This window comes from Rhinolophus sinicus, chromosome 10, assembly GCF_057876585.1.
Source record: "Rhinolophus sinicus isolate RSI-liver-muscle chromosome 10, RSI-T2T, whole genome shotgun sequence".
Classification (NCBI taxonomy): domain Eukaryota; kingdom Metazoa; phylum Chordata; class Mammalia; order Chiroptera; family Rhinolophidae; genus Rhinolophus; species Rhinolophus sinicus.
This window is the reverse complement of record NC_142510.1, coordinates 6581555-6608913: the sequence shown is the minus strand read 5'-3', so window position 1 is coordinate 6608913 and position 27359 is coordinate 6581555. Positions and strand designations below refer to the sequence as shown.

Sequence of the window (27359 nt, the reverse complement as noted above, 5' to 3'; positions counted from 1 at the left end):
GTTAGGGACTGGAGATATGAAATAAGACCATCAGGGAGGGGGTCTCTACAGTGACTCTTAAGGACTGTTTGTGTGCCCCCAAATTCTTATGTTGAAACCCTCCCTGAACCAGGTGGTATTAGGAGATGAGGCCTTGGAGAGGTAATAGGATTAGGTAATGTCACAAGCCCTCAGGAATGGGATGCGTGCCCGTCTATGCGTGAGGGCGGGACAGGAAGTCAGCACTCTGCCACCCGGGAGAGGATCTCACCAGGACCCGACCATGCCGGCACCCTGAGCTCAGACTTCCAGCCTCTAGAACTGTGAGAGCTACACTTCTGTTATTTCTAAGCCACCCGGCCAATGATATCCTATTACAGCAGCCTGGACAGACTAAGACAGTGACAGATGCACCTGAAGGGGGTGAGAAAGAGGCAGGTATATGTCTAAGGGACGGGACTCCCCACAAGGACATCATAGATACAAAGTCCCCTCGGCAGGACGAGGTCTGACTTAGCAAAGGAGAGTAAGAAGGGTGGGCTGACCGCCAGCTGAAGCTTCCTGGCAGAGCAGGAAGGGGAAGGTGAGGCCAGGGGCTCCCTCCTCCACTGACACAGCTCTTGGTGCCGTGTTTCCCCGAAAATAAGACCTAGACGGACAATCAGCTCTAATGCATCTTTTGGAGCAAAAATTAATATAAGACCTGGTATTATATTTATTATTATATTATATTATATTATACCCTGTCTTATAGTAAAATAAGACTGGGTCTTATATTAATTTTTGCTCCAAAAGACGCATTAGAGCTGATGGTCCGGCTAGGTCTTATTTTCGGGGAAACATGGTGCTTCTGAAACACCTTCCACGAGCCTGCTAGGATGCAGAGAAATATGCTCAGGTGACGCGCTCACATTGTTGATACCTGCTGCTCGACTGAAAACAGGAGAGCTTAGTTCAAATACAGAGACGCCCCCGCCCCCGTATACAAACTCAACAAACTTCCTGGTCCTGAGCCCCTTCAGAAGTTCTGGGCATGGACGGACCCTACTACGCCGCGAGGAACTGGGGATGAAACGCACACTAGAGAAAGTCTCCCTGGAGACTTGGATTTCCTATGAAGTTTACTAATTATTAACATCAACATCTTATCAAGAATGGACATAACGACTCACAAATACTAAGACATTATCTCCCAGGCATTGGGCTAACAGTTTTACATGGATGACCTCATTGAAACCATTAAATCATTTAAACCTTGAGAAGTAATATTATTATCCTCATTTTATGGGGGGGGGGAGGAGGAGGAGGAGGAGGAGGAGGAGAAAGAGGAAAAGGAAGAAGAGAAAGAAGAAGAAAAATTGGGGAGGAAAGTAGAGAAGTAACTTCTCCAGGATCACAGAGCTGGGATGTGGCAGAGCTAGGATTCGAACCCCCTTCTGTGGTGAACTCTGCCTTCCGGTGTGAGCCATACTTTATCTGGTAAAATGCTGACATGCAGCCCTTTGAAAGGGTTTATTCAGTTAAATGGACCTGGGGAAGGAGGGCTGGAAAGCCCACTCTACCACATCCTGGCCCCGCGCTGAGATCTGGCCTCACTGTGGTCTTCAGAGCAAAGAAAAGGGCTGGTTTGGGGGAAGGACACGTGCAGCTCCCGCCCACAGCACGGGACCACGGGGCTCTGGTCACAGAGTGGGGAGCTCCCTGTGCAGGATGCCTGGAGGCCGGTCCCCAGAGCCACTGGGCTGAAAGGAGCAGCTGCCAGGAGGGGACCCGCAAAAGGAGGCTCCGAATGGCAGCCAGAGGACTTCCTGCTCATGCAACCAAGTCCAGCTGCGCTCTCCCCACCCTGATCGAAACCACACCCTCCCACAGGTGAACACCCCCTATAGCACCGAATATTGCTCCGTGCCCAAGAGACGTTAGGTAATTTGCTCAAGGTCACACAGCTGGGAGGGCAAAGAGCTCATCACATGCACATACAGACTGGCTGGCTCTAGGACCCAAGCTCCCGACTGTCCTGCAGACGTGTAGGTGAACAGATCCATGTTCGAATGCTGCCTGTCACTCCCTGCCACACGCTCACAGGCACAGCCCTGGACGCCTCTGTGTCAGTTTCCTCATCTGTGAAATGGAGGCGCTCCCAAGGATTATTGTAACAAGGGTGCACGTGGGGCTCCAGGCAGGAGTGTGGGTTCCCAAAAGGGTTCCGTTCCGCCTCCACTTCCATCTCCGCACCCCTATTTCAGAGCAGCCCTGCTGTTTCCCTCCCCCAGGATATGAAGCCTCACCTTGATTCAAGGAAAACACAGAACTCAAAGGTCTGGGGGGAGGAGGGCAGAGCCCAGAAGTCATTGCCCACCGCTCCCTCTGACAATCCTGCTTTTCCCCTCGGGCTGACTCCCTAGACCCAGTCCACCCCCGACTCCGTTTCTGAGTGGGATCTCGTGATGTAACAAGCTGCACAGGGGAGCCAGCTCCCCTGAAACAAGGACCTGTTTCTGGAGCTTTCCTGCAAATGTAACCAGGCAGCTTCCCTCCCTTCCCCCAAATTGGCTCACCCCGGTGGGCCCTCCTGGAGAAAAACCAGACAGGTGCGCCTTCTTGCATCTCCCAGACCTGTTCTGTCATCCAGTCTGATCCGTCGGCAAAACGCAGAGTCAGACAACTCGCGGTCTCATCTATTAACTGGGAATCAGGGCCGCTTTAAGACACAACTGGGCGACAGTTGGGGAGCCGAGGTGTCCTGGAAGAATTTAATTTAAAGAACGAGTTAATTCAACTGAATCCTGAAAATCCGTCTAATGTGCCCCCAGGGAAGTCTATTTGAAATCAATCAATGTGCCTGTGTCACTGTCTCCTGTCTCTACTCGCCCCACTGGCCCCCAGCCAGGGGCAAATCGTTCAAAGGGGCCAGGTTTCATTTGGGAGAAATGTGGGTTCTGCCAAGGGCACAAAACGGGGCACTTTCCAGCTTTGTGGTGATCTCCACCCCCTTTCCTGTTCCCCTGCTCCCTAATACCCCCCATCTCTCTCTGTCCCCTGGGTCAGCTTGCTTTCTTTGTCTGCAGTCACTGTGATGCCTCCTTTCCTCTCCCTTTTTATCTCAAACTCTCCTTTCTGTCCTTCACAAATGCTATTGAAATAACCAAACTTGCAGAAGCAGAGGGCAGAATGGTGGTTCTGGGAGGAGGGGGAAATGGGGAGATGTTGTCAAAATTTACAAAGTTTCAGTTATGCAAGACGCATGAGTTACAGAGACCTAACGTACAGCCCCGTGAATGGAGCTGGGGAGACTGCAGAGAAGGAGCGTGGATTTCGAAATTCAGCCAAGACTTGGGCTCAAACCCTCCTTCTGCCAAAGTTATTCTCCTTGAACCTGACTTTCCTCACTGTAAAATGAGGATAACTCTCATCCACCTCGCAGAGTTACTGTGAAGGCTAAAAAGCTAGTTCGTGGAACGTGCCTGACGCAAGGTGGGAGCTGAGCTGACGGTGCGAATGGTGGCAGTTCTGCTACTGCAGGGAGGTTGCAGCGCCCGGATTGAGGAGAACACACTGATTTTAAAGGATACCGAACAGCCGCGACGAGTTGAGAGAGTGGGGTGGCGTGATGTAGGCCAGTCACTCCCTTTGCATCACACTGAAGGACCTAAGTCTTGTCTCTTGGTCCAGCTGAGTCATGACTGTGAATGGGGGCGCCAGAGAGCCGGCGAGCTACCTGTGTCATCTCTCATTTCTTCCCCACAGAACTGAGGTGAGCAGGTAAGAGATTAACCTATTTTGTAAGAAAGCCAAAAAGCCCATAGCTTATGTACATGTGTGAGTAAGATGGACAGAGCCCCTAAGCCTGTCCTGAATAAGTAATTTTGACTAAAACTAAACCCGACAGAGATCAGCTTCTCTAACTCGGAAAGGTAAGTAATGATTTTAGCAGCAAGATCCCCCAGGAGGAAACCATGGAGACCCTCTGACCTGAGTTCTTTATAAGAGGCCCTTTGTTGCAAACAGACGACCCCACCTGCCTCGTCTCATACTCATATCGCTCTGGCATCTAAACTCTGCTTGCTCTGCTCTATCCCCCCAGAGTGACTTGTTTCCCTTTAGTCAGTCTTGCCTCCTCCTCCAGGAAGCCTTCCCTCATAGAACAATGACCCCCGGAAAATGGCAATGACTATTCTGTTTGAGAAGGCTGATTACTCTAAACGGAAAACATTTTAAAGCATTCATGTTACTGCCTCCATCTGCAGAAAGAATATGAAGCAGTTCCTCAGAAAGTTAATTACCACAGGACCCAGCCATTACACTCCTAGGAATACGCCCCAAAGGACTGGAAACAGGTTTTCAAACACTTGCACACACATTCATGGCAGCATTGTTCACAAGTCCCCAAAGGTGGAAATGACCCCAACATCCATCAAAGGATGGATGAATAAATCAACTGCACTGTATCCACTCAACAGAATATTCCTTAGCCATAACAAGGAATCTAGTACAAAGACATGCTACAACGTGGATACACCTCAAATATTCTATGAAAACATTTAGTGAAAGAAACCAGACACAAATGTCACATACTGGATGATCTATATGAAATACCCAGGAGAGAGAAATCCACGGTAACAGGCTGTGGACTGGTGGTTGCCAGGGGCGGTGGGGTAGGGAGGGAATGGGACATAACTGCTTAATGGGTACAGGGTTTCCTCAGAGTGATAACAATGTTTTGGAGCGAGAGGTGGTGGCTACACAACACTGTGAAGGTATTAAATTGCCACGGAATTATTCACTTAAAAATGATTCACTTTGCTATGTGAATTTGAGCACACTTTTAAAAGTGGGTGGGGTAAGAATAACTCCCCCCCTGACGTGGTTGGGTGGGAATAATCGAATGCAGGAAGAACTCCAAACACTCTGCGGGTTAGCAGTCATCAGTAAACGCCAGTCCCCTTCCTCTTCCCGGACTGAATTTTGCACAGACTGTACGTAAGGATGCTATTCCTGGTGTCTCGGCAAAGTGAGTTATCCTTCACTTTTCAAGAACCGTATTTGTTGCTTGGGGAAACCAACTGGAATATTGTTTTAACACGGGGAGTGTACAAAAGGTCTGCCCCCCAGCCTGCTTTCTGTCCATACTAGTTTTGGGGATCTTATTCTTACCCCACTTCCAACCTCTGTCTTGGGGAATCCGCACGTGTACACCAGTGAGCTGCTATGCTTTCCTCCTTGGGGTTTTTCACTTCTAGTTTGTGGAAGATCTTTATGAGTGGTGTCTTCTCAGCAGCCACCACACAGAAGTGGCCTTTTAGACATCGTGACCTTCATGGACAAAATGGTAAGAAGAACAATACCACCACCAGAGGGTTGCTTTTGTTCATTGAGCGTTCACACTGTTTTGAGAACTATGCTCAGAGGTTTGATGGGCGTTTTTAATCCTAATGGCCACCTGAGGAAGCGAATTCTATTATTAAGCCCATTTTACAGATGAGGAATTGAGGCCCGAGTGAGGCTACGTGGCACGCCCAGGGCTGAAATACAGAGTGAAGGGATGGGTGAACTGAGTCCAGGGAAGGACTCCACTCACTGACTTCCAGGGAGTAGAGTGGGCTCCTGCTTTCCAGGAAGGGCACACAGCAGGAGGGCTTGAAGACAGCTCTCAGAGACGGCCAGGTCAAGGATGCCTAAGGCTCGAACTGTTCTGAGGTTCAAGGTCCAGATAGTCAAGGTAGGCAGCTACTAAGTTGTCTCCAGAGGAGCCCTGCCTCCGGGTATGCAGGCCCACGTGTAACCACCTCTCTGGGCTGGCCTGGTGACTTGCTTCTAACAAATACACAGTAAAAGTGATGGGCTGTCTCCACTGTGATTAGGTTACGAAGACCCTGGTTTTTGTCTTGCTCACCCTTCTCTTCCTCCTCTCACTCTCTCCCTTGCTCTCGCTGATGGAATCCAGCTGCTGCCATGGAGCAGCCCACATGGCAGCCAGGAGCTGTGGGCTGCTAAAAGTCACGTGAGTGAGCCTGGAAGTGGACTGTCCCCTGGTCGGTCTTTAGGGTAAAGACTGCAGTCTTGGGAGGGACCCTGAGTCAAATGCCACAACCCAGATCACACCAGGTTTCTGATCCTCCAAAACTGTGAGGTAAGTGTTTGTGGTTTGGAACCACTAAGTTTTGGAATCACTTGTTACACGGCACTATGTCATCAGCACAGTCATATTTTCAAAGCACTACCTTGCCAGGCCCTTGTTCGATACAGGGGTGATTGAGAGGAATGAGACAGTCTCAACCCTCCAGGAGTTCGTGGGCTAGTGGGATGAAAGGAGAATAATGCAAAATGGAAAGCTGGAAGTGTATCCAAGGCACATAGCTGGTGGAGGGGATCTAGCATTAATGAAGAGTTCCAGGGCTTTGATGTATGAGTAGGAGTTCACTAAGAAGGAGCCACACACACAAAAAAATGTTTTTGAACAAATGAATAGCCTAGGGTGGTAAAAGATGGGAATCAAGAACACTTAGGATACAGGAAATGGAATTGTCATGATTTGGTGACAAAACCTATAGGAAGAGAGGAATAGATGCAAGGAGGAGTCATGGGTGACTGGATTTTTTTTTTGGTTGTCGTTGTTTGTTTGAACAAGTGGGTGGATGTGCCATAAACTGAAATGGAGATCACAGGAAGAGGAGTGTACAAAGCAGTGAGCCTTTGGAACAGGTCCCAGATATGTTCCACACTGATGTTCTTTAGCTTTCTTTGATCACTATTTGGTATCACACACACACACACACACACACACACACACACACACAGACAGTATTAGTTATCTACTGCTGTGTAACAAATTACCCCAAAGCTTAGTGATTTAAAAGAACAAACACGTATCAAGTTTCGGAGTTGTGAGAGTAGTTTAGCTGCTCAGGGTTTCTCAAAAAATTGCAATCAAGATGTGTGCCAGGGTGAGTCATTGCAGCCCTGAGTGGGGCTGGGCGACCCACTTCCCGGATGGCCCGTGCACAGGCTGTTGGCTGGAGGCCTCAGCTCCTGTCCATGTGCGCTGCCCCAGAGGGATGCTCCATAGGGGAGCTAACTTCCTCCAGAGCAAAGCAACCCAAAAGCGAGAGAATGACCAGGAAGTCAGAGGGCTTTCTGTCATCCAGTCTCCTAAGTCACACAGTGTCACTTCTGCTTTATTCTATTCATTAGAAGTGAAGAACATCCAAAAAGGTGTAGATATATCTTAAAACTAATACACACACACACACACATATATGAGGTCTGACAAGTTTGCAAACTCATCCTAGAAAACGTGCTCCATACCTCATTGCTGAATATCACTGTGGTCAGCTTCCAAGTACTCCCCTTGGGAAGCTATGCACCGACGCCAGTGCCTAGTCCACCCTTCAAAGCCATTTTGGAGCTCTTTTTCTGGAATGGTCATCAGAGCTGTCGTATTACCCCGGATGTCCTGAATGTCATCAAAATGTCTTCCTTTCAATATTTCCTTTATCTTTGGGTAAAGAAAGAAGTCACTGGGGGCCAGATCAGATGAGTAGGCAGGGTGTTCCAATACAGGTATTTGTTTACTGGCTAAAAACTCCCTCACAGGCAGTGCTGTGTGAGCTTGTGCCTTGTCGTGATGCCAGAGCCATGAATTGTTGGCGAAAAGTCAGGTCGTCTAAATTTTTCATGCAGCCTTTTCAGCACTTCCAAAGAGTAAACTTGGTTAACTGTCCAGTTGGTACAAATTCATAATGAATAATCCCTCTGGTATCAAAAAAAGGTTAGCAACATCATTGCAACAAGTTCGAGCACTTAATTGTCAGACCTCTGTGGATGTATGCGTGTATGTATATATGTACGTCTATATGCCAGTGCCTCGCTCATAGTAGGCACTCAATAAATATCAGTGAGATAATTACACTGCATGCAGAAGTTTTATCCTATTTCATTTAACATATTACAAACACGGTTCCATGGTATTAAGAAATAAATACCTCAGAGACTTCGCAGTCAGGCTGGCTTGGGTTGGAATCCCAGCTCCATCTGTGCAAACTTGAACAAGTCATTTCACTGCTGCAAAGCTCAGTTTTATTGTCTATAAAGTGAGAATAATCGCTCCTGTACACCAGAGTGTTATAAGGATTCCATAATCTAACAGATGCACAGGACTTACCTCACTGCTTGCACGTAGTAATTACTTGTTTAAATGGAATTTGTTGTAATTGTCACACATTCCAGAATGGAGTGGCCTTTCACGGGCTCTGCCTGTTTTGTGCTGTTGCTTTCCTTTGGCTCATAGCTGGGACTTTAAGGACGCTCATTTCCAGGGATGAGCTATCACAGGGACCTCACGGTGCAGAAAGGGATGTGCCTTCTGTCCCAGGACCAGCATGGGACAGCTGCCTGTTTTGTCCTTGCCATAATGGGGCCTAAAAGGCGTGGAGCCTGATGCCACCCATTATGCTGACGACAGCTGGGATTAACTGGGTGTCTATTCCAAGCTTACCATGTATTCCCATAGATACCTGATTCCAATGACTAATTAGACAGAAGTTCTTTCCAAAGCCGGTTAGAATTATAGCTCTAATGTCACAACCCCCTGAGTCTTTATTCCATTTGTCCATGATCTTTGTTTCTGCTCTTTCTCTTTACAAGAATTGATATGCTGTTTCGACACCTTTAACAGAGAGCCGAGGAACAGTAGGCGGGCTGTGCCGCTTTGTGAAAGTGACGGCTACATGCTTTACCTTTCAAAAAAGCCCATCCCTTTCATCCACCTGAGGGGGGATTTTCAGGAAAATTTAGACAGGCTTCTTTCCATGATTAGGTGAGGATGATTAATAGACTTGGCAGCAATTCGAGCTGCATTTCACTGTAAATAAAATGAACTTGCTTTCGCGAAGCTCACTGTATTGATCCCGGATGCACGTGTCACAGGCCCGGGGAAACCTGCCTTCTGGTTCTGCCTCGTGCCACATCGACGGCCCATTGTTCGCCTGCTCCTTCATGACATTCAAAGAGCATCTGGGATGCTCAGATCCTCTCAGAAAAATAATTTTGAGGCACCACATGAATAATAGGACAAGGAAGAAAGGGAATAAAATGTTCTGGGACTTTCTAACCCAAAGCAGCACATTGTACGAACTGTTCTATTATAGTCATCAAAGCAATCTTTGCTCCGGACCCATCCTCTTGGGGAGAATCTTGTTCTGGTGCTTGTAAGTGAGGTTGGGAAGGAAAAGCACCATAGAAATTTCAGATGACACTGACTTCTAAGGTGGAATGTCAGGACCAGAGACTGGCACCCACCATAATGACCTGTGGCCCTTCTCCATCCCCTGTAACCATAGCGCCAAGTGGCCCCGGGGGACATTATTCAAGGTAGACCATTCAGGCAGGAAGAGTGGCAGAGACAATGTCAGCCATACATTGTCCCCTGGGCGTAGGTCTCAGACACTCCTCTTGGATCAAAGATCTCTCCTAAGAATCCAAAAGACAATAGCTCTTTCACATTCCCTTTTGCCAATCCGGTCCCACTCCCAGCATAAACAGATACTGGGGGACAACGTATGTGGGAAGAGGTACAGGAAACAACACAAAACAGGGTACAGAGTTGTGAATTTACTGTTCTTGAATCCACTTACTCAATATACACATTGAATGAACACTTACTGTTTGACAGGCGCTGTTCTCGGTGCTGAAACTTTGTCCAGGGAAAGTGAAGATTCCAAACGGGTCCTGACCACCCTCCTGGGACCTCCAGGCCAACTCTTGAAAAACACAAGTTTTGTATTTTAAATCTCAAATAGAGGGCAAAGGGATTTCGGAGCTTTCCCACCCAACCTGTGCTTAGACAGTTACGTAACTGAGTCCAAGAACTGCAGCCAGGCTTTAAACAAATCAAGTTTGATTTTTCTACTATGGAATATTTAGGACAGAAAACGTGTATAAAGAAAAATTGAGCCAACATCCAGGTATTTATCACATCATTTAAGAAATCAAACACTGTAAATCTGATTGAAGTCCTTTGTGTGTCTTCCCAGCCTTATCCTGCCCTCTCCACCCCGAGAATTGCTCTCTTGATTTTCATGTTAGCGTTCCTACAGGCATGTTTGTTTCATAGTGGTATTCTAACTCAATAAGGTGAAAATGAAAGAAACACCACTTTGTGGAACGGCGTGTCAGAAATAGAATTCTAGCAAACAAGGAGAGATGAATTTGAACTTGGGGTCTATATTCTGCACTGCATTATAACTAGTGGCATTGATTTTACACTTCAACCTTCACATTTTCTATGGAACGGTTCTCCTCTAAGTGTGCTTTTGGTTGTAAATGGAGGGAGCCCATGTGGAACGGAAGGATGAGAATGCAGGAAGGGACCAAGTCAGGGTCTGGGTCATGCTTCCTCTCTCTTATCTCCAGTTCTGTGTGTCTGCTGGATCTTTCCTGCTCTGTATGTGGACTTTCTCCAAAACAAGGGTATTCATAGGGCCATCAAATTTAGCAAAAAAAAAAAAAAAAAAAAAATCATGTTTTTATATAGTATGTGTTATATACTATATATATTGTATATTATGTATTATGTGTCTATACTGTATTTGTGTAAGTATGACATTCAATTTGAATTCCAGATTTTAAAAAAAATGAAGAATTTTTTTTAGTCTGTATCCTATGCAATATTTGGACATACTTACACTAAAAAATTCTTCATTGTTTATCAGAAACTTAAATCTCAGTGGGAACCGTGTGTTTTATCTGGCAATGCTAAATAGGTTCTATAAATACATGTGTTATGCCCACGAAGAGACTGGCTTTCTCTTCCTCACACTTCCTGGGAGGAAATGGACTCTGATTGGCCCAGCTCAGATCAGGCGCCTTGTAGGCTTTTATTTTTTTGGGGGGCTAGATATTTACATAATTTATGAAGTGATCCCCCCAGGAAGTCCAGCATGCATCTGCTCTGAACCCAGTCACATTGTTTAAGCAGTGTCACTGGAAGACAGCCTCACTGGATTAGGGCAGCGAACAAGTTAGGTGACAGGGAGCTGGGAGCACAGAAAATATCCACTTCAGAAAATCGGTACTTACTTCACTTTTAAGTCTGAAGACTGCTCTCCTTGGTCCCTTCTCCTCTCGTTTCTCTATGGGGTGGTATGATGTGGCTTTAGCAGCACCGGCTCTGAAGTCCGCCTACCGGGCGTGATGCCCCTCTCTCCGTGACCAGAGTCATGATCGTGGGCAAGTTACCTGATGTCAGTTTGCTCATCTAGAAAAATGACAACAGTAACTATGTCACAGATTGTGGTGAAAATTACATGAGTTCATAATATGCAAAGTCCTTCACCTGCTTGCACCGCAGTAAAAGTCTACAACTGGTTGTTATTTTTCACCTGCAGTAAGTGTGCACACAGTGGCTTTTAGGAAGGATGCTCAGGAAGAGGCATAAAAAGGAGCCACTCCCTCAACGTCTGACACCTGTGTTTGCCAACCTTCGGCTCTTTCTTCCAGATCTTCTAGGAAGATCTGCTAGTTTCTCTAAATGGCCGCATTGTAAATAGGTCTCATGGGTCATACGGTTTTTGTTACAAACACTCAACTGAGCGGCTGTAGCAGTGATTGACAATTTACAAACAAATGGCCATGGCTGTATTCTAATAAAACTTTATTTACAAAAACAGGTGGTGTGCTGAATTTGACCATGGTTTGCTTAGCCCTGCTCTAGCCCTTACAGTGTCACTTTATTCCCTCTACATGAGCAAATATAAATTATTTCTCCCAACCCCACACTCAATCATGGATTTCACAGACATTGAATGGTGAATATTCAGAATACTTCCTGGAAAGCAGTTTCGCAAAATTTTCAAAAGCCTTAAAACTATTCAGACTTGCCACACTTCATTTATTACTTTGACAAATACTAAGAATCCACAACATACGGGGTGCCTTACTGGCCGCTATTGGGTATATTTCCTAAAGAAATCAGAGAAGCAAATGAAGACATAAAAAAATCGAATATTTTCATCACAGTGTAAGTTATAATAGCAAATAATTAGGAAAAAACTCTTTAAATCCAACCTAAATATTGGTAATAGTCAGGGACATGGTAGCACAACCTAATGTGGACTGTTACACAGTCATGAACAGATTCCCATCCTGCATAGTAATGAAAATGTTCATTAGTTTTCTAGTTCCAGAATCAAGCTAAAGAGAAGCGATTAATGTCTTAGTTATGGATTCAGGAGAGAATATAAACATTACGACAAATTAAAACTATAGTAAACAATTTGAGAAATGTCAGGGAAGAGAAAAAGATCCTTGTTTTACAAAACACTGAATTAAAAGACCCAGTGTAATGAATAGAAAAAGAAAGTTAGGTTTAGATATGTTATTTGTAAGTACAATGGACACCAAGAAAGAATTTTTTTAAAAGAAGAGGCATAACTATTAGGAAAAGAGGGAGAGGGAAGGCGTCTCTATAATTGGGGGTAGAAACACACTCTGTTCTCATCCATCATAGCAGGAAATCAACAGGTAATGCCCAAAGTGGAGAAACCCAGAAGTCACATAATATTTAGCCGTTTCGAGGTGCAGTCAGAAGAACTTTAAATGGTGAAAGTGGTTCCTGAGCGGATCTCAATCCGTGTGTCTACGCGGGGAGGAATATGGGAGCGGACTGTTGCATTTTATTATTGGGGGAAAAAAAGTGTTTATGAAGCGTCTGTAGTAACATGGAAAATATTTATAATTTAAGTGGGAAGGCTGGCAACAAATTGTATGCACAGTGCATTCACAAGTATATAAAAACTAAAAACAAAAAGCTACGCGTAGGGAAAGGCCTAGAAGGAAACATGCCAAGTTATCTACGGCTCTCTGGGTGGTGGGAAGCAGGAGTATTTCTTTTTGGTCACAACTTTTTCCATTTCCGTAGTTTCCCAATTTTCTTTAGCAAATGGATATAACTTTTAAAATGCCCAAATAAACTATATATTAAAGGACTTGAATGGAAGCTCTTCTGTGCGGTTTGCAACCCTCTAATTTGTGTTGAGAGGCTGGCAAAGCAGCATGTTTTGGCTGGGCGCCAGAAGCCGTGGGGTTTTCTCCGGTCTGCTAAAGAGCTGCGCCCCCGGGGCAGGTGTCCCAGCTTCCCACCTCCTGAGAAGAGAAGGCTGGACCTACGTGATCACCAAGCTCCCTGCTCACTCGCATCTTAGGATCAGTTCACTGAAAGCTGGGGACAATGCCTTTCCTTGTAGCCCACGTGGAGGTACCAGGGACAAGTGGACCCAGCCTTGCGTGGTCCCCTTGAAACGATCTATGTACCCTTGTCAGATAGAACCTGGTGTTGGAACAGTGGGTATTATGGAGACAGGAGATGCTGGAGTCCGGGAGGCCTGTCCACTCAGCAGCAGTAAGCCCTGGGGCAAATCACGTCTAGCGCAGCAGCTGCCTACAACAGTGCCCAGTACACGGTCATCTGTCAAGAAGAAAACCTCTCTGAACCTCGCTCCTGCCTTCAGCAGAAGGGTAATAATAATTCCTCCTTCCCAGGGTCACTGTGAGTTATACGTGTCACACCTGTGATCTCATTGGATCTGACCACTCGTGCCCTCAGGGAGGCATTCCTACCAGGTTTAGGGTGCAACTCAGTCGTCTGCTACTGTCTAGCTGTGCACCTGGGCAAGTTACGTCACCTCGTGAAGTATCCTGTCCTCATCTGTAAAATGGGGTCACCCATCTCCAAATGGTTGTGAGGATGAAATAAGTTATTTCATGTTAACTGCATTGGGTGGCGCCTGCTACATCATACTGGTGGCTCTGTCATTCTCTTTTACGGACGAGGTCACTGAGGCTGAAGGCAGTTATACAGCTTTCCTATGGAGGAACGTCACGTATTTAGGACTAAAGATGTGAACCCAGGCAGTTGCATGCCAGCACTTGCTTTCTTAATAATCGGGCTAAATTTCCCCCCTCCCTGATCAGCTATCTATTAGTAACATAAGGGAATATTGATTAAATTAAAAAAGCAAAAGCCCAGAGGAACTGCATGCCCACTTACGATGGTATCTGTAGGGCAGAGTAAGTAAAATCTGATAAAAAGCACTGTGGTCTGAACAATGGCAAGGACAATGCCAGAAAGCGGCAAATGTCCACTCTCGTGGCCACGCTGAAGATGAGTGACGGCATTTGGAAAGGGCTTATCGCTGGTCAGGCAAAGCCTGGGTGTGAGGCAATCACTGAGTCCCTGGTCACTGCCCACATCCTGGACGGCTTGTTGATGGGCCAGGAAGCTGAGGTGGACAAAGGGTGAGTGGTCTTGTCGTGCAAATTGTGGAACAAAGAAGAAACGTGATTGTGAACGTTCTCTGAAATCACAGTGAACCTGTTCGGAGTGATTTATTGCAACCGGAGTTTCATCATTTCTTCCCGTCGAGAGGATCGTGCTTGTGGGTTTGTGTTGCTCTCTCTCCCCAGGAAGGGAGGCTGGAACGCGACCTCTCCCTGGTCTTTACTGGGTTCAGGTGTTCACAGGCCGCTACAACTCATGAGGCCTCTTCTCTGAGCCCACACTTTCCTAGTGCTTATGATGTGCTAGGAGCTGGTGATATAAATAGGAACAATTCCTAAGTATTTAAACCCTATGACATAGGCGTACCGAATCACTGAATGAAGACCACATCAATAACTTACACTCTTATGCACCACTAAGAAAAAAAATCCCTCTATCCAATAATCTATGATATACCATCCATTGTAAACCACATTCCAGTTTTCGGAGATGACAAAATGTGGGCCATGCACACACAGAAGTGATGAGATACTGTTAACTCATCCGCCCATCAACTCCACAAAGCGGATATTAATATACACCCTGGTCAAGAAGAGAAAACTGGTCCAGAGACGTTAAATAACTTGTTCAAAGTCACAGAGCTCCTAAGACCGAGCCAAGGTTGAAATCTAGGCAGCCTGATGCAGCCCCTGCACTTCCGGAGCCCGCCCGCCGTCTGTTTTCCGGGTACTTACTGCAGAAGCCTGACAATGGTTCCTTTTCACTCCTCCTTCCCTTCCCTCAGCCGGGCCTCAGGCCTGACTCCACACCTTCCAGCCTTCCCTGCTCCCCAGACTGACTCCCTAGCTGCTTTCCGAGGTGAGCTGGGCCCCGGAGGTCCAGAATCCCCGTCCTAGATCTTTTCTGTACCGGATTTCTCTGGATGCAAACAACAGAAACGAACAATGACCATCATGAGCCAAAAGGAGAGTTTGCTGGTGAGAAAAGAGGCAGCTTGGAGGATGGACAGGAAAGTGGGACCCACGGTAACGCTAGGAGCCTAGATGCCAGGGAGTCTTGCAACTTCTGCTTGAAGGGATCGGTCTCACCCATTTCTGTTTAATTTTTCTAGATTTCTATCATCAGAGAGTCAGCCTTCTAAGACAGAGTCTGGCTGGCCTGGTGGGGGTTATGTCAGAGGATTCTCACTGGGGGCTCCTCAGGACCCTGCACAGTGAGAGTTCCCCCAAAGGAAATCTGGGTGAAGAGTGCAGACTCTGGGGTCTGACTGCCTTCTCTCCCTGGCTGGCTCTGCCTGCTAGCTGGGTGACGTTGGGCAAGTTACTTAACCTCTCTGCACTGTACTTCCGTCCCTCACCTGTAACCTGGAGATGACAACAGCTTTTCCAACATCTGCACCACTGATGGATATTGTGTCAATTCTCTCTTGTGGAGAGAGGCTGTCACATACATTGTAGGACATTCAACAGCCTCCCTGGCCTCTCCTCCTATATACCAGCAATACGTGCTCCCCGCTATTATGAGAACCCAAAATGCCTCCAGACATTTCCAAATGTTCTCTGGGGGGAGGGCAACACTGCCCCTGGGTGAGAACCACTATTCTAGATGAATGTGTAAATTCCACCAGCCCCTCCTCCCCCCGTCACTTCCTAAGTCAAGTCCAGATTCCTGGGCTGACATGCCAAGCTCTACAAGCTACAGGTCCAGTCCGTGCCCTCAGCCGTACGCGCTCGCGAGGACTCAGGCAGCCCCCGTGGACTCATTTCACCATATTCATTCTTGGAAAACAGACTCAACGGTTTGGCGAGAAAACTCCCCAGCCAGCTGCATTTCTGTTGCCCTCAGAGACCTGTTGGGAGAACTCTCAAACAAATATTTTAGTTGTCAAAGTGACACGAAGAGGTAAACCCAACATGAATAAGAGATGACAACGCTTTATCGCGCAATAATAGAGCTGACTCTCCTCCTCGCATGACAGATTGGAAATGGCACAGCTGAGGCTGGAGCTGGAAAGAGCCCAACTTCCAGTGAGCCTTCCGTCATTTGTTCTCCTTCCCTGGCTTCCGGGAAGGGCTGGGAGTGTGTACGTAGGGTGTGAGTGTGCGTGTGTGTGCGTGCGTGAGTGTGTGCACGTATGGTGTGTGGTGTGAGTGTGGTGTGGGGGTGTGTGTGTGAGTGTGTATGTGAGTGTATGTGGTGTGTGAGTCTGAGTGTGTGGTGTGTGTGTGTGTGAGTGCGTGTGTGTGTTCGGGGGGAGGCTGACTCTCCCATCTGAGATGTGCCATCCCTGAGGTGCAGTCCTGAGTTTCCGGCAGGAGGCCTGGTCTCTGAGCAGTATGCTCAGCTACGGCTCCTTCTGGGCCCTTCCAGGCCCTGTGGAAAGGTTTCCTGGGACCGTGCTGCAGAGATGTGCACAGAACTGATAAAAACCGGGCCAGGAATAGAACCGGGTGGCTTTTCCAGTGGGGATGGTTCTTGTTTAAACTTTGGTTTTCTACTTGTTTTGATATTTGAATTTGAAGCAAGGCCAGGAAACAGAAAAATCTGCAATTATAATAGTTTCTTATCCTGTTACAGTGAAGCTTTAAAATGAAATGATAGGTTAGAATGGAGGCCAAACAGCCCTGGGCTCTGAGGGCAAGAGGCCACATTTCAGTCCAGCCTCCTCTGCTTGTGGCTGGGGGACCCGGGGCCAGTTGCTTATCTTTCTGAGCCCTGGTTTCCTTTTCTGTAATAATGACACCAAACTCTTTGGGTTACTGAGGTGAGGGGGGGCGGTTTAAAAGAGATAATGCATGGCGTGTTCACCGCCCATAAAGGAAAGCTTTCCTCGTGGTGGTGGCTTTGCAAGTATCGACGCACACAGCCTCGTGGGGAGATAGCAGGGTCCCCTCTTCTGAGACCACATCACACCCCTGCAACAAGCATAGCAACGTCCAATCTGAAGTCGACGACTTCTCAGGCTGGATTTGTGGAGGGGAGGCTGACAAGCTGGCTGGGCAGGGCTGGGGGTGGGGGACTCTTTGGCCAAGACACTGAAAGATTCCTGTTATAGCTGGACTAACTCGCCTCATTCTCTGGCCACCCGGCTCTGAGCCTCAGTTTCACCATGTGTACAAAGAGGGTGCAATCTGAACGTCTCTAAACTATCTTCACTCTTTGATATCCTACTCTGGCTCTGTTCACAAACTCTCTGCTGTGATCTGTGCCACCCAAGATGGTAACCATTTGCCAGTTGGAGGTAGCTGAATTTTTAACCTTATTTAATTGTAATGCATTTAAATTCAAACGTAAATGGCCCAAGTGGCCAGTGGCTGCCATACTGGATAGCCAAACTCCAGGATTCCGGGAATCCACAATGAGGATTCTACATGGAACTACGATCCCCAGAGGGTGACTGTCTCTGTTCATCCAAAGGTGGCATTGGAGGGCACGGGTAAGGGTAGGAGCAGCATGTTTGAACATCTGAGCTCAGGGATCACGTCTCTTTCATGGCTTTCGCCCTAGAGCCTGGCTACGTGTGGCACACAGCTGGTCATCGAGAACATATAACTGCACGAATGAATGAGTGAACGAATGAATGACCGTTTCCTAGGATTCTCTCACTTCTCTTTCTACCACAGGCCTGAAGTTCCCCTAAGAGCAAATGATTCTGGCAGCTTTCACACTGTGGTGTCCACAGTGCAGATGCAGCCGCCCTGGGGAAGGTATTGCAATAAAAGCGTTGTTAGCATTAATCCACTAGATCCGGGGAGCACGGACGGGACCAGTACAAAGAAGAAGGACATTTTCATAGTACAGGGGGAAGGGGGAGTCTGTCACTCAGGGAACTAGTTACTGTACAACGTATGTGTTTCCTTGCGTATGCAAGTGTCTGTCTGAGAACCCCTGGTTGTGTTCACGTGAAGACGTGTGCAATCCATAGATGGGATCTGTGACTTGTTGGAGAGCTGGGCTCCATATGACAAAAATAATAACACTCACAACAGTAACAATCTCCAGCAATGAACAGCTACAGCGATCTTGAGCAAGCACTTAACCTTTTAGAATTGTCAAGCTATGAAATGGGGATACTAACAGGAATTATATCTTAGGGATGTGTCATAATCAAATACGATTGTCTTTAGAGTACCTGATACAACAACGGAAGGATCACAGATGCTCACCAAAGGCTTGCTAAATAACATGACAGAACTGTGACTATATACTGTATATGTCTACGTATCGCATAGGTCTGAGCAATTACATTAGTGCATCACAAATATCCTCGCCTTTAATTCTCATGACCATGTTGCCAGCTGAGTAGTACAGTCTCCTCTTCCTCCTCGTATGGATGGGAATGGCCTCAAACAGGCTGAGTGTCTTAAAACCGAGTTCAGCCACCCCCACCCGCAAATTAGTCAACGCTGAAGGACACAAGTGGTGATGCTATAGTGGGGACGCCTGGAAGGATCAAGCAAGTGGGCACAGATTGACCTGAGACCTGCAGCCCCCCCCCCAGTGCCTGTCGGTGGGTCAGTAGGGAATGCCTGCCTCATACCAAACCTAGACAGTATGGTTTATGAAGCTTAGCACGGGTGCCAGGGATGCTAGCCAACGCCTACTTTGACCATCCATGGCTGAGATGGAGCCGCTGAGGTCGGAGGAGAAATAAACAACAGCTGCCCCTCCCGAGGAGATTCCCTCTACCTACTCACCTCCGCTGTGTTTCGAGGGCGGGCAAAACTGGCAGGAGTGGGGGGAAAACCTGAGCCATTACTGTAATTCTGGAGCTCTACAATCTTTGTGAAATCTTCTCCCTTTACATCAAACCTGGCCTGAAAAGTTGTTCAACTGCCATGTCATGGAGAGGCCACGAGGTCAAAAAAGTCTGGGAAGCTTCCAACCAGTCTGTGTGTGGGCCACACTGTGACACAGGGTACAGGAGAGGTGTCTCCTGGCAGATGGGCCATCTCAGGACCCCAGGACGGTCCTGCCATGTTTGCTCACAAGCGTGCACTCTGGGATCATATCAGTTAGGTTCAAGGTCAACTCTGAGACCACAGGGAGGTCACTTAATGTTCTGTTTCCTTCTTTCTAAATGGGGATAATACTGATGTGACAACTGAAGGAGATAATCCACGGGAAACATTTAGGACAGTGTCTAGCACAAAGTAAGGGTTTCAAAATGCTGTCTCTCGTTGTCCTTCCATGAGTACCAAACACCCTTCTGGAAATGAAATGCGATCAGTTTCATGGCCAGGAGCCAAGCTGGCCATGTCCTGTCATAAAGTCTGCACCCAGAACACATCCATCGCACACACTGTGTCCCCTATGTCCCTCAGGAGGCAGAACCCCCATTTAGTGCCAGACCCCAAATCTGGCACTTGGCTCTGAATCAGGACTGACACCCTTTGATCTGTGAATCTCTGACCTCTTAGGACCTTCCTTGCTCACACTGAGCCAGCTCAGCTTCCTCTGGGAGTTTCTGTAGCTAAAGGGTTGGTGAAGAGCCACTTCCAGGACCCCAGCCTAGTTTCCAGCCTTCTGATCGGCAACCCCAAAGGAAAAACGCGAAAGGGCACAAGTCTTTTGATTGGGCAGACTGGGTTCAAATCCCGACTGCCACGCAGAGCTGTGGGACATAATTTCATCTCTATGAATTGCAGGGTTGCTGGTTTTTTCATTTGTTTGTCTTTACCTTTCAAGAGGAATAGTATTTACCAATCTCCTAGTGTTAACATATCAGCTATGATTCTTTGCTCACAAGTAAAAGAATCTGGTTCTGATTCACGTAAGCAAAAAGGAATTAATTTAAAAAACATAGAGTAGCTTCGAGGCGAGAAGGGAACACACAAAACAAAGTATCTGAGCATCTCCAAAAGACCTGGGTATATATAACTCAGGGTTCTCCAGAGAAACAGAACTACTCGGTCGGCTATATATCCATCCATCCATCCATCTATCCATCTATCCATCTACATCTATCCATGTATCAATCAATCAAGAGATTTATTATAAGGAATCAACTCACAGAATTATGGAGGCTGAGAAGTCTGCTGTCTGCACACTGGAGACCAGGAAAGCTGGTGGTGTAGTTCCAGTCTGGATCTGAGGGCCTGAGAATGAAGAAGACCCATGGTGTAAGTCCCACCACAATGCAGAAGACCAATGTCCCAGCGTGAAAACAGCCAGGCACAGAGATCAAATTCTCCCTCAGCCTCAGGACGCCAATGGATTGGCTGAAACCTGCCCACACTGAGGAGGGCCATCCGCTTTACTCATCTACCCATTCCAGTGTGAATCGCATCCAGAAGCACTCCCACAGACACACTCAGAATAATGTCTGACTGAGTGCTTGGGCACCCGGTGGTCCCATCACATTGACACATAAAATTAACCATCGAAGGGTCTCACTAGGTGCCAACAGTGGATGAAACAAACCTCCATGGTTCCCAGTCTTTGTGTCACTTCACTCAAGAGTCCAAGTTCCAGGAAAGAACCTGAATGGTTGATATCAGGTCACGTGCCTGTCCCCACTGGACCGGGGTAGCAACACCCAGCACGTAATGCATGTTTCACATGTGGGCAGCTACTGTTATTATTTTCATCTCTCTCCTCTCTGTGCCTTATTATCAGTGACTCAGTGAATCATCTCAGAATGTCTTTGCAACCCCGTTATCCTGAAAACAACCTCCTCAACACCCACCAGACAAATTTGCCTCTTCCCAGCAACAATATATACAATTTAGGTGTTAAACTGTGTGATAACAAATACTTCAGGTCTTGCTGTAGTGTTTACCAATTTTTAGAAGTCTTGCCTCCAGGAAATACCAGGCATTACCACTCTGTGATAGTAACATCCCACGTTATTCTCCTAATACACCGACCCAGCATCCTACCAGCCCTTCTCCCTGCCCACTCCGGTGGAGATGCAGCCTGCCGGTCCTAACCAGGGAGGAAGGGAGCGGGGGCGGGGCCTGGCAGGGGGCGGGGCCTGAGCCTGTACCTTTTGGTTGGCAGGTCAGCAGCTTATAAAAAGGCACTGGCTCTTGCCTTTCTTTGCGCCTCAAGGAGCCATCTTGACAGGTGTCGCATCCAGCAACCTCTCATCATACTCTTCACAGCATCACATCCATGTATTATATTAGCTTTGAACAAATGACTGAAAAGGTTACACTGTTGAAAGCTATACAAGGGAGAGAGTGACTGCTTCTTCTTCATCCCTAAATATACTTCTGTTCCCTTCCCCCTCCTCTCAATTTGAAACTGGGCCTGGAGCAGGTACCCCATGCCACCACCCCCTCTAGCTCTTGCACACCTCTGTAGAATCCTAGGCGGGTTGGAACAGCTTTGGAAGAGGAGAAAAGATCAAGTCATAAATGTCAGCTTTGTAGTAAGGGTCCCTTTTCCCTCTTGACAATACCAGAGTAAATCCACGTGCCCTCTACCCTCCAGGGTATTTCGACTCCCCACACTGGCAACTTTTTTCCAAAGAGGCAGCCTACTGCAGTGGGCTTGGGACCAAGAGACATGAGTTAAAATACACGTGACAGACTGTACTGCTGACCCTGATCCTTCCGCCCTCCTTCTATCTTATGCCTTATGGCTTTTATTTTCTTCCTCTAACGGAGTGGAAAATAATTTCCCATTCCTCTAATTCAGGTTCAGCCATGTGATTTTCTTCAGCCAATCGAATGAGGCAGAAGTGACCATGAGCCAATTCTGAGACAATCCTTTCTGAGGTCTGCTGTGCTTTCCGTTGCTTTCTTGCATCGCTGCCATGCCAGGAGAAGAGCATACCCAGGGAAGCCCACTAGATGAAAGGCAAACAGAGCAGGGCAGAGCCCAGCCGACCCCTGGCTCACCCTCAGCCATCTCACAGAACCTGAGCTAAATAAATGCCTATTGCTACACGCTGTTGAGCTTTGGGGATGTTTGTTACACAGCAGAACTGAAAGTTTATATTTGGCTCCTACACCTCATTCAGCCACTTTATCCTTGTGTGACCTTGGTCAGGTCTGTTTCCTTAATTTTTTTCATCAAGGGATTGAACTACAAGCTCCTTATGAGTCTTTCTAGCTCTGAAATTATTCAGTATCTTCTCTAGACCCCTAATAATCCCAACCCAGTACCTTTGGGTTGAGCATTTATTACACAGAACTGTAGTGATTTGTCAAAGTGTCTGCCTCTCTCATTCACTGTGAGATCCAGACTCATCAGCTGTGTGTTATTTGTCTCTGTAACACGTGTCCATGTCAGTAGTGGAACATATTAAGTTCTCAGTAATGGATGTTATAGGAATGACTAAATGGCTGACACGTTCAGAGAGGCAGCAAGTTCATTTACTTTCCTTCCTCAGAGCAAACAAATATTTTCAGATTCACGCTATCCTTTATGCAGTGGTGACTTGAGCAATCAGCAATTTTTTTTCATTTAATTAATTTATGACGTACTTATTGAATGCATACAATGTATCAAACTAACTTTAGATTTTTATTTATCTATTTGTATATCTATATATCTGGTTAACCAGCTATCAAAAGGCAATACATGCAAATGATAAACAATAAGTACTATAGAAGGAGGTCTGGTCAGAATTAAGTCTCTCCTGCTCTTTAATCCTCTAGGTCATCTTTCTGTCATCGTTTCTTGGGTATTATAAAACTCATAAAGATGTTTTATGGACGCGCAAGCAGATATGCAAATATATCCCAGTTCTACTCTTTTTTATGTGAATGAGGCATATTTCCACATTATTTTGTATTGTATCTTTGTCGTTTAAACTTCCTTAGAGAGAGTACTATATATGGTAGACATAGCTCTATCTTGATATTTTAATAGCTGTGTAGTACCTCATTTTATGGCTGCATCATAATTTAAGCAATCCCTGTTGTGGATCTCTAGGTTATTTTCAGTCTTTGGCTCAAACTCTTTTGAAAATCTGGCTTCATCTGGGACCAGTGGGACTGGACACTTAGGAGTGACATTCAAACCCATATTCCATTCGTCAAACCAGAAACCCCAGAGGAGGACTCTATGCAGCAGATGTAAAGGGACAGCTCCCAGGCCTCACGCATCCCAGGCAGATCTGAACCTCACACCCAGCCTATCCCAGAAATCCTAAGTCACCTACATACCATGCCCAATGGCCACCATGAACCCCCATAGCCACTAACTACTCATAAGGATCAGTTAATTATGACGAGGCAGGACCAAGTAAGAGCCACTGAATAGGAAGCTGGTTGAAAGGCTGGGGCTTGAGAAAGGAACAGGAAAAATCACGGGTGCCAGCGGCACGAAGTACCTCACAACTAGAGAAGGAGGGAATGCAGAGGGGAAGGGGACAGCGACGCTGGGTACTGGCCCTTGGGCAGAGGTGGGAACCCCAGAGAGTCAGTTCGAGGGCTCCTGAAGGTTAACATATAAACGGAAAGGTGAATGGCTGCTAGTAGGATTACAAACGTGGTGGAAAAATAGAAAACCTCTTTTTAATATGATATCCCCCAAAAAATATTTTAACTTTTCTCCAAAAAAAAAAAAAGAGAAATTATTTCCCCAAAATGCTTCTTCTTCTTCCTATGTTCTCATGTCTTTAAATACACCAAACAGGATAATTTTATGAGCAAACTGCATTATACATAATGCATTTTTTATGTTTCAAAGTTTACAAAGTGACTTAAGTTCCATAAAGAGTATTAAAATTTTCTTTAAATGAGGAGTATATATATTTCAGTTTTCCCACATTGCTGCTTCATCTGCTCTCCTCCATTACAGTAACTTTTTGCAAAATTTTATAATCACAATCTCAAACTGCTTTTCCAGGATGACCTCTTCTCTTCTCCAGACAAGACCTGGACTCTGATTCCAGCTCCACTATTTTGTCACAGTGTGATTTCCAATGAGTCATTTAGTCTCTCTAATCCTTAGTTTCCTAACTAGAAAATGGAAATAAAAACATTACTTACCCCACGCTGCGAAAATAACATGGGAATCTGGAAAAAAGGGAGCTGGTTTGGGTAACGTGTGAAATGTTATTACCCTGATGGAATCCTGATAAGTCTCAAGGTCACCCCCAGACGGACACGTGACTGAGATGCACAGAGGTCACACTGCCCTCCTGACATCCAGGAGGGAGGGAGGCTTTCAAGTCTGCCTATCTGGTGTCATGTATATTTCATGGCATTCAGGGTGAATGGAACTTCTGGACATCTAACAATTTCAGATTTTCTGGAGCCAAGAGCCACATCATACATTTGAAGGGACAAGTTGTCTAATTTTGAGAGATAATAACCCAGGTGTCCACTCACCTACTCAAAGGTTTAGGAGAGAAGGGAGATCAGCAGGGGTGCCCTAAAATAGTTACGAACAGAAGGAAAGTCATTATGTAATTACGTGGTACATAAACTATCCTGCCTTAAGGTAACCACTCAGTCCTTAAGAGTGAAATTATGTGGGGGCCGGGGAGCTGACATCATTTGTGCTCTGCGATTCCTTGTTAAAACTCCACAGCCTTGTTATTACATTGATGCAAAAGTCACTGCGGTTTAAAAGGTTAAACATAATTGCAAAAACCGCAATGACTTTTGCACCAACCGAATGCAAAGGCAAATACAGGCCTGGGCCTCAGAAAAGTTCATATTATCTAGTGCCGAACTGTGTCTGCTCTAACTAGGAACACAGAAACTAAAAACATCAACTGTTTCATCGTGTTTTCCTGTTTTCACACTTATTCCATTGGATTCCCCAGCCATGTTCCTGTTCCCAGTTTTGAGGACACTGATGTTTGGTGATCTTTGGACTTTGCAGTCAGCAGTTAAAAGAGAGACAACAGGCCCAAAATGGAGGCACCTGTGCTAGGCCCGACGTTGGCAAACCAAAATTAAAGACGTAACCTAACGGCAGGTGCAGCTTCCCAGGGATGTAGCCTTCAAAGCGGAATGATCTGCTCAACACGAGAGAAACAATTCGCCCAACGTCCCGTTTGTTCTCCTCAGGAGGGTGACCTTGCCTGAAACAAGGCATTCTACTGATTTCCTTTTTTCCTGCCCCTTTACTACCTTTAAAAACATTTCCTTTTCTATAGGTCGGCGGAGCTCCATTCTATTTGCTAGATGGGACACTGCCTGTTTCATGAAATTGTTGAATAAAGCCAATTTGATCTTTAAACTTACCCAGTTGAATTTTTGTTATTTAACAAGGTCAAGTTTCAAAGTTTAATGTCAAAGTTTAACATCAAGAATAGAAATCCAGTCCCTTTTCTCTGCTCATTGGGGATACACGTTTGTCGTTAGTCCACGAACTCTGTGTTCAGTTTCCCCTTTCTTGGCCTTTTAGTGTTTATACCACCCCTACGAGGAAGAAGCTGCCTCTTGGGGGTCAGTGGCCCCATTGTCCGAAGTTTGAGCCACAGCCCACAGCCAGCCTGTCCCCATGGACATACAACCGACGGTGGGAAGAAGCGCTCACTGGTCCTGCATTGGAGCCCCAGTCCTGCTGGCTGGAGGACTCCCCTTCTCTGGGTCTCACATTCCTCTTCCATAAAATGGAGACAAGAGCAGTCTGACCTCCTGCGTTTGTTGTGACAGATCAGTGAACTGACGTGGTATTAGTTTGCCCGTTACTAATTGAGCTAAATAGGGTAATAATTTTAAAGTGCTTAACAGGGAGCTGGGAACATAGTAGGTGCTCAGCGAATGTTCTCTGCTCACCCCTCCTAGAACAGGATGCTCCACTTCAGTTTTACGTGCCAGGGACCCAAGTTTCTAAGGCTACGTGAATCCCATCTTTGGTTCTGGTGACTTTTCCTGCTACCTTACACTTATCTTTTGATTCTTTCCATGTGCAAAGCTAATTCCTACATTCTGATTTCCATCCAGAGAACCCAGGAGTTATGGGCCAAATTGTATTCCCCCCCAAACAAACAAACGAAACCCTCCAAAAACAATGAAGTTCTAACTTCTACTGCCTCAGAACATGACCATATTTGGAGACAGGGTCATTCCAGTGGTAATCAAGTTCAGATGAGGTCATTAGGGTCGACCCCAACCTGATATGACTTTTGACCCGTGTCCTTATGAAAAGGGGAAATCGGGACCCAGAAACAGACACGCAGAGGAAGCATGATGTGAAGAAGACAGAGGGAAGAGGTATCCATGTGACCGGAGTGACACACCTGTAAGTAAAGGAACGGTTGAGCAGCCAGAAGCTACGAGACAGGCATGGAGCGGTTACTCTCCTGTGTTTTCAGAGGGAGCGTGGCCCTGTGACACCTTCATTTTGGACTTCTGGCCTCCAGCACTGAGCTAATAAACTTCTGAGGTTCTAAGTCACCTCACTTGGGCTACGTTGTTATAGCAGCCCTGGGAAACTAATACATACAACAGGAGTTGGAGATGAGCTCACCTAGCGCTCTCTGGCTTGGGACTAAGGCCCAATTCAAACCTCGCCCATGGCGTGTGTTCTGTGACCCGGTGGATACGTGCTATTCACTTGGCCTTTAGAGCCCAAATCTTCTAAATCCAATCTATTGCAGGCAGCCAAGCTGCTTGCAGAAAACACACACACAGACACACACACACACACACACACACAGACACACACACAGTATCCCTCTCAAATGCCGATTAAACAAAAATAAAGACAAGGGCGTATTCAGCTCAGGAGGGCTGCCCTAGAGGTCAGGTCTCCCACACCCTTGCTCAGAAACAACACACAGGTTTGGGAAGAACCCAGATTTTGGGCACAGGCGTCACCCAGGGTAAAAGCCAGCTCTGCTACCTAATTACAGTGTGACTGCAGGCAAGGTCCTCTCCTGTAAAATGAAAGTACTGTAAGTAGTGACTTCACAGGGTTGTTATAAAGTTGAATGAGAAGCCATGAGCATTGTATCGGTCACACCACTGCCCTGACAGTAGTGCCTGCCCCTCAGAAAGTAATTATTAACAGTGCAATCGCTGTTGTGTCCTCAAGAATCAAAGAGTCATAACTTGCTTGCACAGTTTTCTCTCCTAATTGCATGGCTCATTAACAACATCTGAAAAAGATGAAGAGAGAGCATAATTGCCTAATTCCACCAACTACCCAGGAAGGATGGTTCAGTGGGTCTGTTTCCTGATGCCATAAT

General features: G+C 46.5%; 2 long non-coding RNA genes across 2 annotated transcripts in view; one reads left to right on the top strand and one right to left on the bottom strand.

Annotated features, from left to right (window-relative positions):
• The window catches only part of LOC141569453 (uncharacterized), a 128533-nt gene that overhangs the window by 641 nt on the left and 100533 nt on the right, over positions 1 to 27359 (bottom strand). The window contains exons 2-5 of the long non-coding RNA XR_012493106.2: positions 20268 to 20352; positions 11056 to 11233; positions 9640 to 9737; positions 2538 to 2722 (exon numbers count right to left, since the gene is read on the bottom strand). This is a non-coding gene — a long non-coding RNA (uncharacterized LOC141569453). The remainder of the gene's footprint in view (positions 1 to 2537; positions 2723 to 9639; positions 9738 to 11055; positions 11234 to 20267; positions 20353 to 27359) is intronic.
• LOC141569454 (uncharacterized) lies at positions 2707 to 25402 on the top strand. The gene is made up of 2 exons (XR_012493107.2): positions 2707 to 6109; positions 24984 to 25402. It is a non-coding gene; the product is annotated as an uncharacterized LOC141569454 (long non-coding RNA).